Source organism: Leucopleurus acutus (genome assembly GCF_964270905.1).
Source record: "Leucopleurus acutus genome assembly, chromosome: 1".
NCBI lineage: Eukaryota > Metazoa > Chordata > Mammalia > Artiodactyla > Delphinidae > Leucopleurus > Leucopleurus acutus.
The window spans coordinates 49,113,909-49,126,912 of NC_139142.1; the positions used below are offsets into that span (position 1 = coordinate 49,113,909).

At 44.2% G+C, this 13,004-nt stretch overlaps 1 long non-coding RNA gene across 1 annotated transcript; it reads left to right on the top strand.

Moving 5' to 3' along the window:
- Nucleotides 1-746: 746 nt before the first annotated feature.
- LOC309957254 lies at nt 747-12,275 on the top strand. Its single transcript, XR_014325965.1, has 3 exons — nt 747-875; nt 12,004-12,075; nt 12,197-12,275. It is a non-coding gene; the product is annotated as an uncharacterized lncRNA (long non-coding RNA).
- The last annotated feature ends 729 nt before the right edge of the window (nt 12,276-13,004 follow it).

Genomic DNA, 13,004 nt, shown 5'->3' on the forward strand with positions numbered 1-13,004 from the left:
CACAACAGTGAGAGGCCCGCGTACCAAAAAAAAAAAAAAAAAAAAGTAAAGGCCAGACCAAGGGGACCAGCACCCCTGAGGGGCGGCTGGGGGAGAGGGGAGTTCCTACACCCAGCGGGACCCACCCACGGTTAGGGGTCCAGCAGGACAGAGGAGGCCCTCGTCCTCGTGTTACCGTATGCTAACACGTATGTATGGAATTTTAAAAACTGGTACTGATGAACCAACTGGCAGGGCAGGAATAAAGACTCAGATGTAGTGAACAGACTTGAGGGCGCGGGGTGGGGGTGGGGGGCAAGGGGAAGCTGCGATGAAGTGAGAGAGTGGCATGGACTTATATATACTAACAAATGTAAAACAGGTAGCTAGTGGGAAGCTGCTGCATAGCACAGGGAGATCAGCTCAGTGCTTTGTGATGACCTAGAGGGGTGGGGTAGGGAGGGTGGGAGGGAGACGGAAGAGGGAGGGGATATGGGGATATATGTATACGAATAGCTGATTCACTTTGTTATACAGCAGAAGCTAACACACCATTGTAAAGCATTTATACTCCAATAAAGATGTGAAAAAAAAATAGAAAAGTGACCTAAAGAATGTACAGATAAACTGGATAAACAAACATGTCCTTTCTGATGTCATAGAAATGGAAAGACAAAGCTGTGGGTACAAATCCGTCAGAAACCAGTAGTTGAATGTTATTTGCGCTTCTAGCAGAAAAAGAGATCTCATTAGAGACAGATTAATTTTACAACCTCAAATTATTCTAGAGAAAACGAACTGGGGACAAGAACAGCTGTCTCTCAGCTGCCATACAGCTGTGGAGGTAAACCAGTGGTGATAGAGCATTTGAGGGACGAAGAACTAGCAAACAACAGGTAACTGATTTTCCATTATTTGGAGAATGTTTTTTCTTGAAAAGAGAGTATTTATCCACCTTGAATTTTCTTCTTTTTTATTGAGATATAATTGATGTATAATATAATATATTAGTTTCAGATGTACAACATGATTCAATATTTTTATATATTTTGAAATGATCACCATATTAAATCTCATTAATATCCATCACCACACATAGTTACAATTTTTTTTCCTGTGATAACTCTTAAGATCTACTCTCTTAGCGATTTTAAAATATAAAATACAGTGTAATTAACTATAGTCAAGCTGTACATTACATCCCCAGGATTTATTTATTTTATAACTGGAAGTTTGTTTTGTATCTTTTGACCCCTTCACGCATTCATCCATCCCCATCCCCACCTCTGGCAGAAACAACCAATCTGTTCTCTGTATCTATGAGTTTAGGTTTTGTTTGTTTGTTTTTAGATTCCACATATAAGTGAGATCTTTATCTTTTGTCTTTCTCTGACATTTCACTTAGCATAATGCTCTCAATGTCCATCCATGTTGTCACAAAAGGCAAGATTTCCTTCGTTTTATGGCTGAGTAATATTCCACTGTGTATATATACATATATGTATATCACATTTTCTTTATCCATTCACCCATTGATGGTCACAGCTTCTTTCCATGTCTTGGCTACTGTAAAGCTACAATGAACATTGGGGTGCATATATCTTTTTGAGTTAGTATTTTTGTTTCCTTCAGATAAATACCCAGAAGTGGAATTGCTGGATCATATGGTAGTTCCATTTTTAATTTTTGAGGAACCTCCATACTGTTTCTCATAGTGGCTGCACCAATTTACATTCCTAACATCAGTGCACAAGGGTTCCCTTTTTTCCACATTTTTGCTAACACTTTATTTGTTGCTTTTTTGATAACAGCCATTCTAACAGCTATGAGGTGATATCTCATTGTGGCTTTGATTTGCATTTTCCTGATGATTAGTGATGTTGAGCACCTTTTCATGCACTGCTGGCCATCTGTGTGTCTTCTTTGGAAAAATGTCTGTTCAGAGCCTCTGTCCATAGCTTTATTGAAATATAATTCACATATCATAAAATTCACCCTTTGAAAGTACAGTTCAGTGGTTTTACTGTATTCACAGAGTTGTGCATTTATCACCACTATTTAATTTTAGAACACACTAATTCACCCCAAAAGGAAACCCCATACCCCTTGCTGGGTCATACGTTAATTTTATGTTTAATTTTTTACGGAACTACTAAACTATTTTCCAAAGTGGCTACATTGTACAGTCCCACTAGCATGAGCCCTACATAAACTACTGCCTTGCGTTTTCCCATTCTTGTCCTTTTCACCCTTTCTCAGCTTTGCATACACAGATGTGGGATATTGAAAACAAAACAAAACAAAAACACAAAAAAACAGATGCTGTTGAGATTGAAACGCAACATTAAAGGGAAGTTTGAGGATAGTTCCAGAAGACAGGGAGTGAGTCAGATAACTTATTCAGATCATTTATTTTTCTATGTTGTTTAGGTTTTGTATTGTCTTAGCCTATATCAGATCTAATTTATAGTTACATATATAACTATATATAGTTATATAGTTAGATTATAGTTATAAGCATGGATGTTGTGTTGTTCTCATGGTCTTGGATTTGAGCATGTTGATACGGGCTTCCTTTTAGCAAAGGAGGTGATTTCTTTGAGAAGAGACAGTGATGAGAGTTGGACTAGAAGTGCCTGAGTGCCTTCTTTCTTCCAAAGAACTCTGCACTTTCCAAGACATAGCCCAGAGGCTCTCTTGTTCCTTGGCAAGAGATGGAAGTTGGTTTTCCCATGTATCTGTGGAAGGAGTGAGCCAGGATTAAAAGCCAGGGGTGAAAACTCCCTCCTACATCTCTGGATGCTCCTTTTCAAATTCCTCCTGCCAGTCCTTAAAAGTTAGTTGTCCTGCAGGCTTCCTTCATAGCCCTGCTTCTCTTGTGTTATATCAGTGTGTCCATAATCATGTTCAATTATTTGGAGAGCTCTAGGCTACACACAGTAAAATAAGTTCCTTTGTCCAGGATCTCACGTCTCAAAATCGTTACTTGGCTAATGTTCTTTGAGGATCTCAAAGAAGGAGGTATAGAATGCAGCTTGTCACTAAATTCACCTCGTCCCCACCCTCCTCCAAACCTGTTCCTCCTGCAGGATTCTCTCTCTTGAAGAACAGCATCATCACACACCAAGTTTCCCAAACCACAAACTTGGGACTCACCATTGATTCTTCTGCTTCCCTTAGGCCCAGAATTCCCTATGGATGATTTCTTGCTGTGATATCTGTTTATTTAACAAATATTTACAGAGCACATTTTATAAAGTATCTGGCTTGGGAAGCTTACGCTCTAATTGTAAGGACAGGACAGGATCTACGCAGATGAAAAGCTAAATACGAACATGAGATGTGTCACCAGATAATAAATAAATGTGTATTACAGATAATGTAATGCTGCAAGCTCAGGGAGAAACATCTTTTTAGGCTGAAGAGGTCAAACAACGAGTTCAGGGAAGTACTGTTCTGTTGCTTAGAAACAGCTTTGGCGATGGGAGATTATTTTATTATTTTTTAAAAATACTATTCATTTATTTTATTTTTTAAAGTATATATTTTATTTTATTTATTTTATTTTATTTATTTTTTAAAGTATTTATTTTATTTTATTTATTTTTTAAAGTATATGTTTTATTTTATTTTATTTTATTTATTTATTTATTTTATTTATTTATTTGGTTGCGCCAGGTCTTAGTTGCGGCAGGCGGGCTCCATAGTGGCAGCTCGCCAGCTCCTTGGTTGTAGCATGTGAACTCTTAGTGGCGGCATGCATATGGGATCTAGTTCCCTGACCAGGGATAGAGCCCCGGGCCCCTTGCATTGCAAGCATGGAGTCTTAACCACTGCACCACCAGTGAAGTCCCAGGAGATCATTTTAAATGGCTATCCAAAAGGACCCATAGAATGTTCAAAACGGAAGATATAAAGCAACCATTTGCCAATACTCTCATTTTACGTAGAGGAAATGAGACTCAGTGACACCAAATGATAGATGTTAGGCTGCATTCATTCAGTATTTATCGAGCACCCACTGCATGCAAAGGCACAGAATGTACTACACTTACTCAAAACAGCAGGCGAGGTGAGGCTAATTCTCCAAGGGCACCTGGATCTTGTAGGAAACTAAACCTGTGTCAGAGTGTCCCAAGGGGCAGGGCTGTGATGGCAAAGTGGTGGGACCAACTGATAGTTGTAAACTGGGTTATTGGTCCTTCCACTAACCCTTCAAGATAAAAGAATTAAAATAGTTAATCACGGGTTAGTTATTTCTGCTTTGTGAGCAATCAGGGTGAAGGAATTTACCACCACCTACAGTGTCCTGCTGTCTCATTAGATATCCAGCTAGGAGATTCTGAAGCAATCTTTACTCTGTCCACTGGAGGGAAGGTGACAGCGGAGTTCTTGTGAAGTGGAAACACTGTGGTTGATTTCAGGACGATACAGACTGGGAGGTGCGGAGAGTCTCATCACCAAGGATTTTTTTTTCTTCTACTTGCATTATTTTTTAAATGATCCTCTAACAAATTCAGAGTAAGGGCACTTCATGGTCCACGTTCCAGCCTTAGGGAAAACAGTGACATGGGGCTTTTACTCCAGAGGAATTCATACAGGAAAAGCTAAAAGCTCAGGGAAGAATATGTAAAAATATCTTCTTGAAAATGAAGGCACATGCATGGAGAAAGTGTTGACAGGAAAAAAGTCACAGCTGTCGAGAAATAAACAGGAACTGACTTTCCAGTCCCAGAAAACTAAATGTTTCCAATTCTGGGCTTTCTGGATGCCAGACATTAGTTTGACATCATCTATGCCTCAGTTTGTAGAATCTCCAAAGACAGAAAAAAGCCTCACTTCCTTAGTTCCCCTGTTCATGCCCTGAGTGTATGTGTGCTTTCAGCACAGCTTGAAATTAGCATATTTTTCCATCTTTGCCTTTAGTTTTTTAACAAGCAGGGAGAGACCCAAGGGGACCTGGACTTGCGTGCACCTTGGACTGCAAAGCCGTGTCGGGTAGCCTGAGGCGGGTCTGCATTATCCTCAACCGAGCTGGGCATGCGTGGAACAACCCGCCCCTAGAAAGGAGTTTTAAAATCATATTATGTAGTGTGAAATGAGATCATAGATATGAAAGCTCTTCTTTGAAGTTAAAAAAATTTTCAGCCCACAAATGCACAGTATTGATATTATTTATTAATGAATGTATTTGATACTCTCTTTGTCCGGTTCCTAGCCATATTCAAATGCGTTCATTTAAAAAGACCATCATCAGCCTTATGGCTTACAGACTAACATAGAAATTTAATTACTAATAAATACTAATATATACACAAATGTACTCCCTGAGGAGGCCACGCAGCCACTCTCTTCTACTTCACCGCCAACCAAAAGGAATTAAAAATTGATGTCAGCAGGAGATTCCCTCCCTTCCTTATAGTGTGTGAGACAAAGGAATGTAAGAGGTTGTGGGTGGGGGGTACTCCTCAAAGAGGATAGGAACTCCCAAAGGAGCCCACCCCACCCAGCAGTCACAAATGACTTAGCAAACACCAGCTCATTAATCCAGATGTGACTGTGAGTAGTATTGTGAGGTGGCCTGAGAAACAATTTTGAAGCAGAAAGGCTATAGTGTTTAACAGGCAACCCTATAGTCTTGCACTATAGGAATTAGGAATCCTTGCGTTTGACGTTACTTGTCCAGTTTGGAACAAAATATCATGCACGCAGGCTACATGTATCCCCAGCACCTAGCATAACACCTGGCACAAAGCAGGGGCTCCTAAGTAAATGAAGGAGTAATTGAATAATTGCAAAACTTGAATCTATCTGTACAGCAGCCAGTCCAGTGCCACACAATTCCAATCTTTCCATCGCATGTATTCTCAATAGGCCCCTCTGGCATCCTCTGATTCAAATCTATAAAAGTCTGAACTGCATGATGATAGGAAGGAAGAATCCAGGACTGGAAGGTCTACTGTGGAAGCCGTCGCAGGGTCCACTGCCTTGTTCTCACCTTCCCCACCCGGAGCCAACTTCCCAGCTCAGTGTAACCATCATGCCCTGCACTACCTTTGACCCTTCTGAGGATTCGACAGGTATTCCTTCTCTTGTGCGATCCCACTCCACGAGCATTCATCAAATGCCAACTGCATGTATTACACCCTGCTAGGTACTGTGGGAGTACTGCTAGGTACTGCTAGGTACTGTGGGAGTACTGCTAGGTACTGCTAGGTACTGTGGGAGTACTGCTAGGTACTGCTAGGCACTGTGGGAGAGAGCAGAAATATAAGATCAGGCCCCTGATCTCAAGAACTAACATTATGGTTAGGGAGACTCTTCATTATTCTTCATTTATTCTACAGACGTTTTGAGCATATGTGCTTAGTACCATTCTAAGTGCCTGGGATTCAGTGTTGACAAGACAGATATCTTCCTTGCTCCCATGATACTGACATTCTAGAGGGAGAAGACAAAAAAAAATCATATAAACAAATAAATACATGACGAAAATTCAGACAAGTGCTACCAAAATGAAATCAGGTCATAGAGAAACTATTTTATCTGAGATCTTAGTGACAAGACTTGAGAGCAGACTTCCAACCAGAGGAAATAGTAAGTTCAAAGTCACCCAGGTGAGAACACAAGCTTGAGTGTTCAAGACCCAGCCGGAAGCCCAGCGACAGTGGGAAGAAATAGGAGACAAAGTCGGGCAGGCAGGGGCCAGCACATGGAGGCTGTGTCCTTTACTACTCAAAGTGTGGTCCATGGACCAGCAGCATCAGCATCCCCTGCGAGTTTGTTTAAAATGACCCCCAATCTCAATTACCTTTCTTTTATAGCCAAAGGACTATCAACTTTTAGATGGCATATATCTGCCTGCAATAAAGACCACTTCTCCAAGCCTCCCTTGCAGATAGTTGTGGCTATGTGACCTAAAGGGAGTGATAGATGTGGCTTCTGGAAATGTCCCTAAAGGGCATGTTTTCTTCTTTCCTGCTCTCTGGATACAAATTTAAAGGCTACTTCTCCAGCAGCTATCTTGGACCATGAAATGTCTTTGAGGATGGAAGCTACCCAAGGCCAAACAGCAAGCAGAGAGCCCATGTCCCTACCCTGAAAAGGCCTTACCAGCCCTGAACTGACTACCTGTCAAACTCCTGAATATAAGAAAGAAACTTCCATTTTCCTTAAGCCACTGGTTTTTTGGAGTTTTCTATTACTTTCAGCTGAACTCAATCCTAACTAATTCACACGCTTTATCATTATTTCTCTTATAGAACTGTACATTTCCCCCAACCCTTAAGTAAAATCAATAATCCAAGAAGATATACTACATTTATCCTGTAGCTTCAAAAAACTCCCACTAAGCCCCGACCCACCCCTGCTCCTCTACGGTCACACATATACAGCAATCGAAGCAGCACAGTCCCAGCTGGACGGTGGCAGGGAGGGTGGACACAGCAGAGGGCAGTGGCAAAGGCAAGGGCACAAGGCCAAAGGTCAGCTTGAGCTCCAGGTCCTCTGCTGCTTCCCTTCTGAGGACACTGAGGGAAGTGGACCCCTCCAGGCTGAGCTGCTAAGCCTCAAGTCTTGGTGGCATTGGCCTGCCTACTCTGAAACGTCTAAAATTGTTAAACAGTCAACAGATCTCTTGCTCTGTTGAAGCGACTTCAACCTAGACTGATGAGACACTTCACACCAGGTCTCTATACATAGAAAGAGCCTAATATTTGAAAACTTGGAGGACTGACCAACTGCTGCTCTTCAATGGCAGTTCAGTAGGCAGCTCCATCAACAGCCCCCAGAGCCACCTCCGTTAAAGGCACAATTAAAACAGTGCTTAAAGGCAAATGCGATCTCAAGACATGCCCTCCGGCACTCACATTCAGTCAAAGATAGTTACCCGAGAGCTCCTTCTATATAGAAATTCTGGAGCCTCTGCTGCCAGGGTTCCCTGCTGCCTTTGCAAGACATTGCCTGGCGCCTTGTCTCTTCCAGTTTAACGTCTACAGATGCACCAAAACTGGATATCGCAGGAGATACAGGATAGATTTTGGCCAGAGCAACTTAAATGGCCCAGAAACATTGGACTTGTATCTCAGTTTGTATCCCATAGTTTCTGCCTTCCCCTCCAGGGAGCTAAAGCTGATCTAGACCTTAGTTCACAGGATCGGTGAGTGAAGGAATTACGAAACGATGAACATTCCACCAACAGCTCTTTTTTCAGTAACCCTGGCTGCCCATTCAGACCATGCCTTTCACAACTTTCCTTTGGGGGTAGACATGGGCTTGGGTCTAAGAGAATCTGCCCCAGTGTGTCCTAGGTGGGCACTGAATTTGACCAAACTTGTTTGATTGTTTTGAAGGAGGTAAAAGCTGAGCCCACTCCCTCAGAGCTATACCTGGATTAAACAGTGAACGATCAGTAAGATTCATGGATATGCACTCAGGAACCACAGAAGGCTGCTTTAGTAGGTGACTTTGGGAAGTGACACCACGGCTGCCATTGCAGTATAGGATGATTCCGGGATGAGTATTGGAAGCAAGTGGCCATCTCCTCCATGCAGGTTGAGGAGGAGACTGTTGCAACCTTTCTGCAAAAGGTAGCAGCCTCTTAATCTATTCAGGATGGAAGGCATTTTCCAAATTCCACCCATGGCAACATGATATTCTTTATGGCCCTAGTTTCTATGAAGCAAGAAGCAACTTAGATAAACTACATAAATGAACCAGAAGCAGGAAGAACTGGTGCTTAATACAAACCCACAGAGGCAGCCTAGTCCACATCAAAATGGGGATCCAATCTCTCCACTGAAGACAAAGGTACCAGGTGAGCACAAGGAGGTTGCACTTTGATGTATGTTTGTTTGAGCCCTGTATCAGAAATTATCTCACATCGGAGACTCTTTATGCAAACTTTCCATCATCCTGAACATAGGATTTCTATTGAACGCTATAAAATAAATCTAATGCACGTCAATAAATAAATCATTTGGTTTCTCTGGAAGGGGGTTTCCTTAGTAGGGCTTATATCGCTAATATAATCATAACCACTCCCTCTAAGGATTAAATTTATCCCTTCAGCAAAGGCACAATGAATTAAAAAACAGAGAGAGAGAGAGACTATATAATGATGTCTTCCAAAATGAAAGACTTGTTGGAAACTCACCTGGGTTATACAGCTCTCACTAACAAGCTAGAACATTGCTTTAATTCTGTACCGTTTATTGTCATGGGATCAAACCGACTGGTGGAGGGTTTCCACCATCTACTTGCAGAACAGAAAATTGTGTTGTGATGTTTAGATAAGACACGCGGGGGCAGCAGTGAGCTGATGAGGAGACATAGCAATGGTGACACTTTCGAACCACAAAATTTGACTCTAGACATTGAGATGCTGCCAAGCTCTATTTAAAATCATTTAAACCAAACAGAAACACTTTTTTTTTTTAACCTTAAAATTAAATATAAGGGCTTCCCTGGTGGCGCAGTGGTTGAGAGTCCGCCTGCCGATGCAGGGGACACGGGTTCGTGCCCCGGTCCAGGAGGATCCCACATGCCGCGGAATGGCTGGGCCCGTGGGCCATGGCCGCTGAGCCTGAGCGTCCGGAGCCTGTGCTCCGCAACGGGAGAGGCCGCAGCAGTGAGAGGCCTGCGTACCGAAAAAATAAAAAAATAAATATTAGAAGAATTTACTCTCCTGGCATACGTTTTCTGCTCCCCACGAGTGCTTAATATTTGTCCTTCCCAAATGTTTTTGCTTTTTCAATTGACAATGATCTTTTTCAATCCATTTGGGAGTTTGATAATTTTAAAGCTGAGAAACTTCCTCCTGACCAGTCCAAGTTGAAGCCGGGTGGGGGGGGGGTGGTGGCGGAGCAAGATATCCCAACGTCGGGGGCACAGAAAGCAAGCCCTGGGTGGTGCGGAAGTTCACAAGGCCCGCCTGCGTGGAGAGCCCACTGTGGCCTGGCGCTGACGTCGCAGAGCAAGCCGGTGGCAAGGGCTTTTTTTTTTTTTTTTTTTTTTGCTTGCGGTACGCGGGCCTCTCATTGTTGTGGCCTCTCCCGTTGCGGAGCACAGGCTCCGGACGCGCAGGCTCAGCGGCCATGGCTCACGGGCCCAGCCGCTCTGCGGCATGTGGGATCTTCCCGGACCGAGGCACGAACCCGTGTCCCCTGCATCGGCAGGCGGACTCTCAACCACTGCGCCACCAGGGAAGCCCAAGGGCTCCTTTTAAAGTAGGGGGACTCGGCGGCACTTCCTCTTCTTCTCCAAGGACAGGTTCATTTCATCCCCGTCTATCTGAAACCAGAAGAACAAGGATTAGTACCGGGTTCGCTTTCACACCTGGAAGGAGATTTTGTAAACAAAGGTACCCCAGCCAATCCACCATCACACCCCAAAACGGGGTAGCAGTGAGACAGGCCTATAAGCAAAGCCGGAGATTGCAGGAGTGTTTACTGAGGGCAGGCTGGTCCTCCCGAAGGCGGCATTGGGGAATGGTGGGGGGAGGGGGGAGGGGAGAGGAGAGTCTGGGCTCTTCCCCACGTGGCCCCAGAACAGCCTGGCCAGGAGCCGCCAGGACAGCCCCTCTCGCTGTGCCCGACAGGAGGCCTTTGGCAGGCTGTCAGGCCGGGTTTTATTTTTAGGCTCAGCCGGGGCTGCCCTCCTGCACTGGGGCTTAGCCCTCGCACAGCTGTTGCTTCTGCTTTCCAAAGCCCAAGCCTACAGGTGTTGTGCTTCCCCTTGCCTTTGGCCGTCACAAGTTGGAAGAGTGATGGTAGCTTTAAAGGGGAGGGGGGGAAGAGGTTGCAGGGGGCTGAGATTCCTGCTCCCCAGCCCGGCCTTGCAGCAGTCAGCCCTCCATCCTCCCCTGAGGATCTCCAATCCAGGCATTTCTAAACCAAACCATGGGGACTTCCCTGGTGGTCCCGTGGTAAAGAATCTGCCTTGCAATGCAGGGGATGCCAGTCCGATCCCTGGTCAGGGAACTAAGATCCCACATGCCTGCAGGGCAACTAAGATCGCGGGCCACAATTACTGAGCCCACATGCACTGGAGCCTGCTCGCCACAACTGGAGAAGAGAAAACCCGCAAGCCACAACTAGAGAGAAGCCCGTGCCACAATGAAAGATTCCCACATACTGCAACTAAGACCCAACACAGCCAAAAATAAATAAAATAATAATAATAAAATAAATAATAAATAAACCTTAAAAAGAAATAAACCAAATGATCTCAGGCCCGGGCAAGGCGGCCTCATTTTCTTGAGCATCCTGAGATGCCAGGCCCTTCTCACTACTCTGAGTATGGGGCATTTCACCTGGTTCTCACCTGCTGAGAAGCCAACAGGAAGAGCAGCACCTGGACTCAAACTCCAAAGCCTGCTTCCCCTCTGCTCCCACACCACAAGCCTTCTCAGATAAAAAGGGTTCCTTGTATGTGTTCTATTTTCAATAGTTTCTTTCTTCCACTATTAGAAGCGGGGGGAAAAAAGCATGTTTATTGCAGTATTTCCATCCAGTATCTCTCTGGGCAAATCTAGACCTATTTTATGATTCTGCTTTTTAGAGCATGGTTGCAGCCCTAGAGATGTGTGACTGCCTGTGTCCCTGTGTGTATTTTAAAATCTGCACGGAAGCAGAGGTTACCTGTGGGGAGTAGGACTGGGGGATGAGGCTGTTTTGCATTCTTATTTTCTACCCTTCTGTATTGTCTAATCTTTTCCCAAGAAGTGAATTATTTTGTAATGTTCAAAAAGAAAAGAATGAGGACAGCTCTCACTACAGTCAAGGCCGTTGCCTTGTTGGCCATGCCCTCACGCAGGACTCCACCCAGTAGGGTTTTTTCTTCTGTTCTTAAAAATATGCTTAAATTCTTGCTCCTCCTGTTGAAGTCCCCTTTGTTAAGAGTGTTAAACAGCTCTGGTGTCCCTAGACACCCATTTCCTGAGAGCAGGCTGAGGGCTTCCTTCCTCCACCCAGCATTCCGCACACCCCTCCCACCCATACACTACTTTTTCTCTTTCTTTTTCAGAAACTCGATGCTATCAGGCCCAAGAATTGGCCAGGAAAGGTCTCAACACAGACAGGATCACTCAGAGAAACAGTAAGATAAGTCTGTGTGTTGTACAATACTTTGAAAAGCAAATTGTCAGGAGAGAGGAAGAGAGCCAGCTCTTCTTTAACTCTTTGTCCTTTGATTTGTATTTGCTCTTTAATCCATTCAGCCTCCAAACGCTTGCTGAACAGCTGCCCTGTGCCTGGCTCTAGACAGTTCCTGGGTTAGAAGGGAAGGAGCCACAGTCCCTGCAGGGAGGACCACAAATTCTCGACCAGAACAAAGGCAAGTGGTGAGTTTCAGTGAGACAAGCAGGCGGGGGGCGCCATAGAGCCCAGGGCCCAGCACCGCCCAGCCCTGGTCCTGAAACTTTCCAGGACCTGGAAATGCCCGAGCTGAGTGTTAAAGGACCAGCTGGAGAAGCAGAGAACAGGAGGAAGGATATTCCCTGTGAAGGAAAAGTGAAATAATAACAAGGTCCCTCTGCTATTGAGCTTTTAGGTACACCGTGGCCCTGCTCTGAACCTTTCACATGTCTATCACTTAGGTCTCACAACCTGCGGGGCAAGTACTCCTGGGCTCCATTTTAAAGCTGAGGTCCCTGAGACACAGAAGAGTGGAGGGATTTTTCAAAAGCCATGCAGTGAAGGGCGTTGGAGCCAGGATTTGAACTGAGGCTCCAGAGCCCTTGCCTCTAAACCTTGGTAACCTTGGGTAACTCAAGAAGTAAGACGGACGTCCCAGCCTAAGTTCCACAACTCCCCACCACAGCCTAAACTCTGCCCCTGCCCCCATAGCCAACGCGCTTTTTCTTTGCTTTTTTTCCTTTTTATGTTTTATTTATTTATTTTTTTAACATCTTTATTGGGGTATAATTGCTTTACAATGGTGTGTTAGTTTCTGCTTTATAACAAAGTGAATCAGTTATACATATACATATGTTCCCATATCTCTTCCCTCTTGCGTCTCCCTCCCTC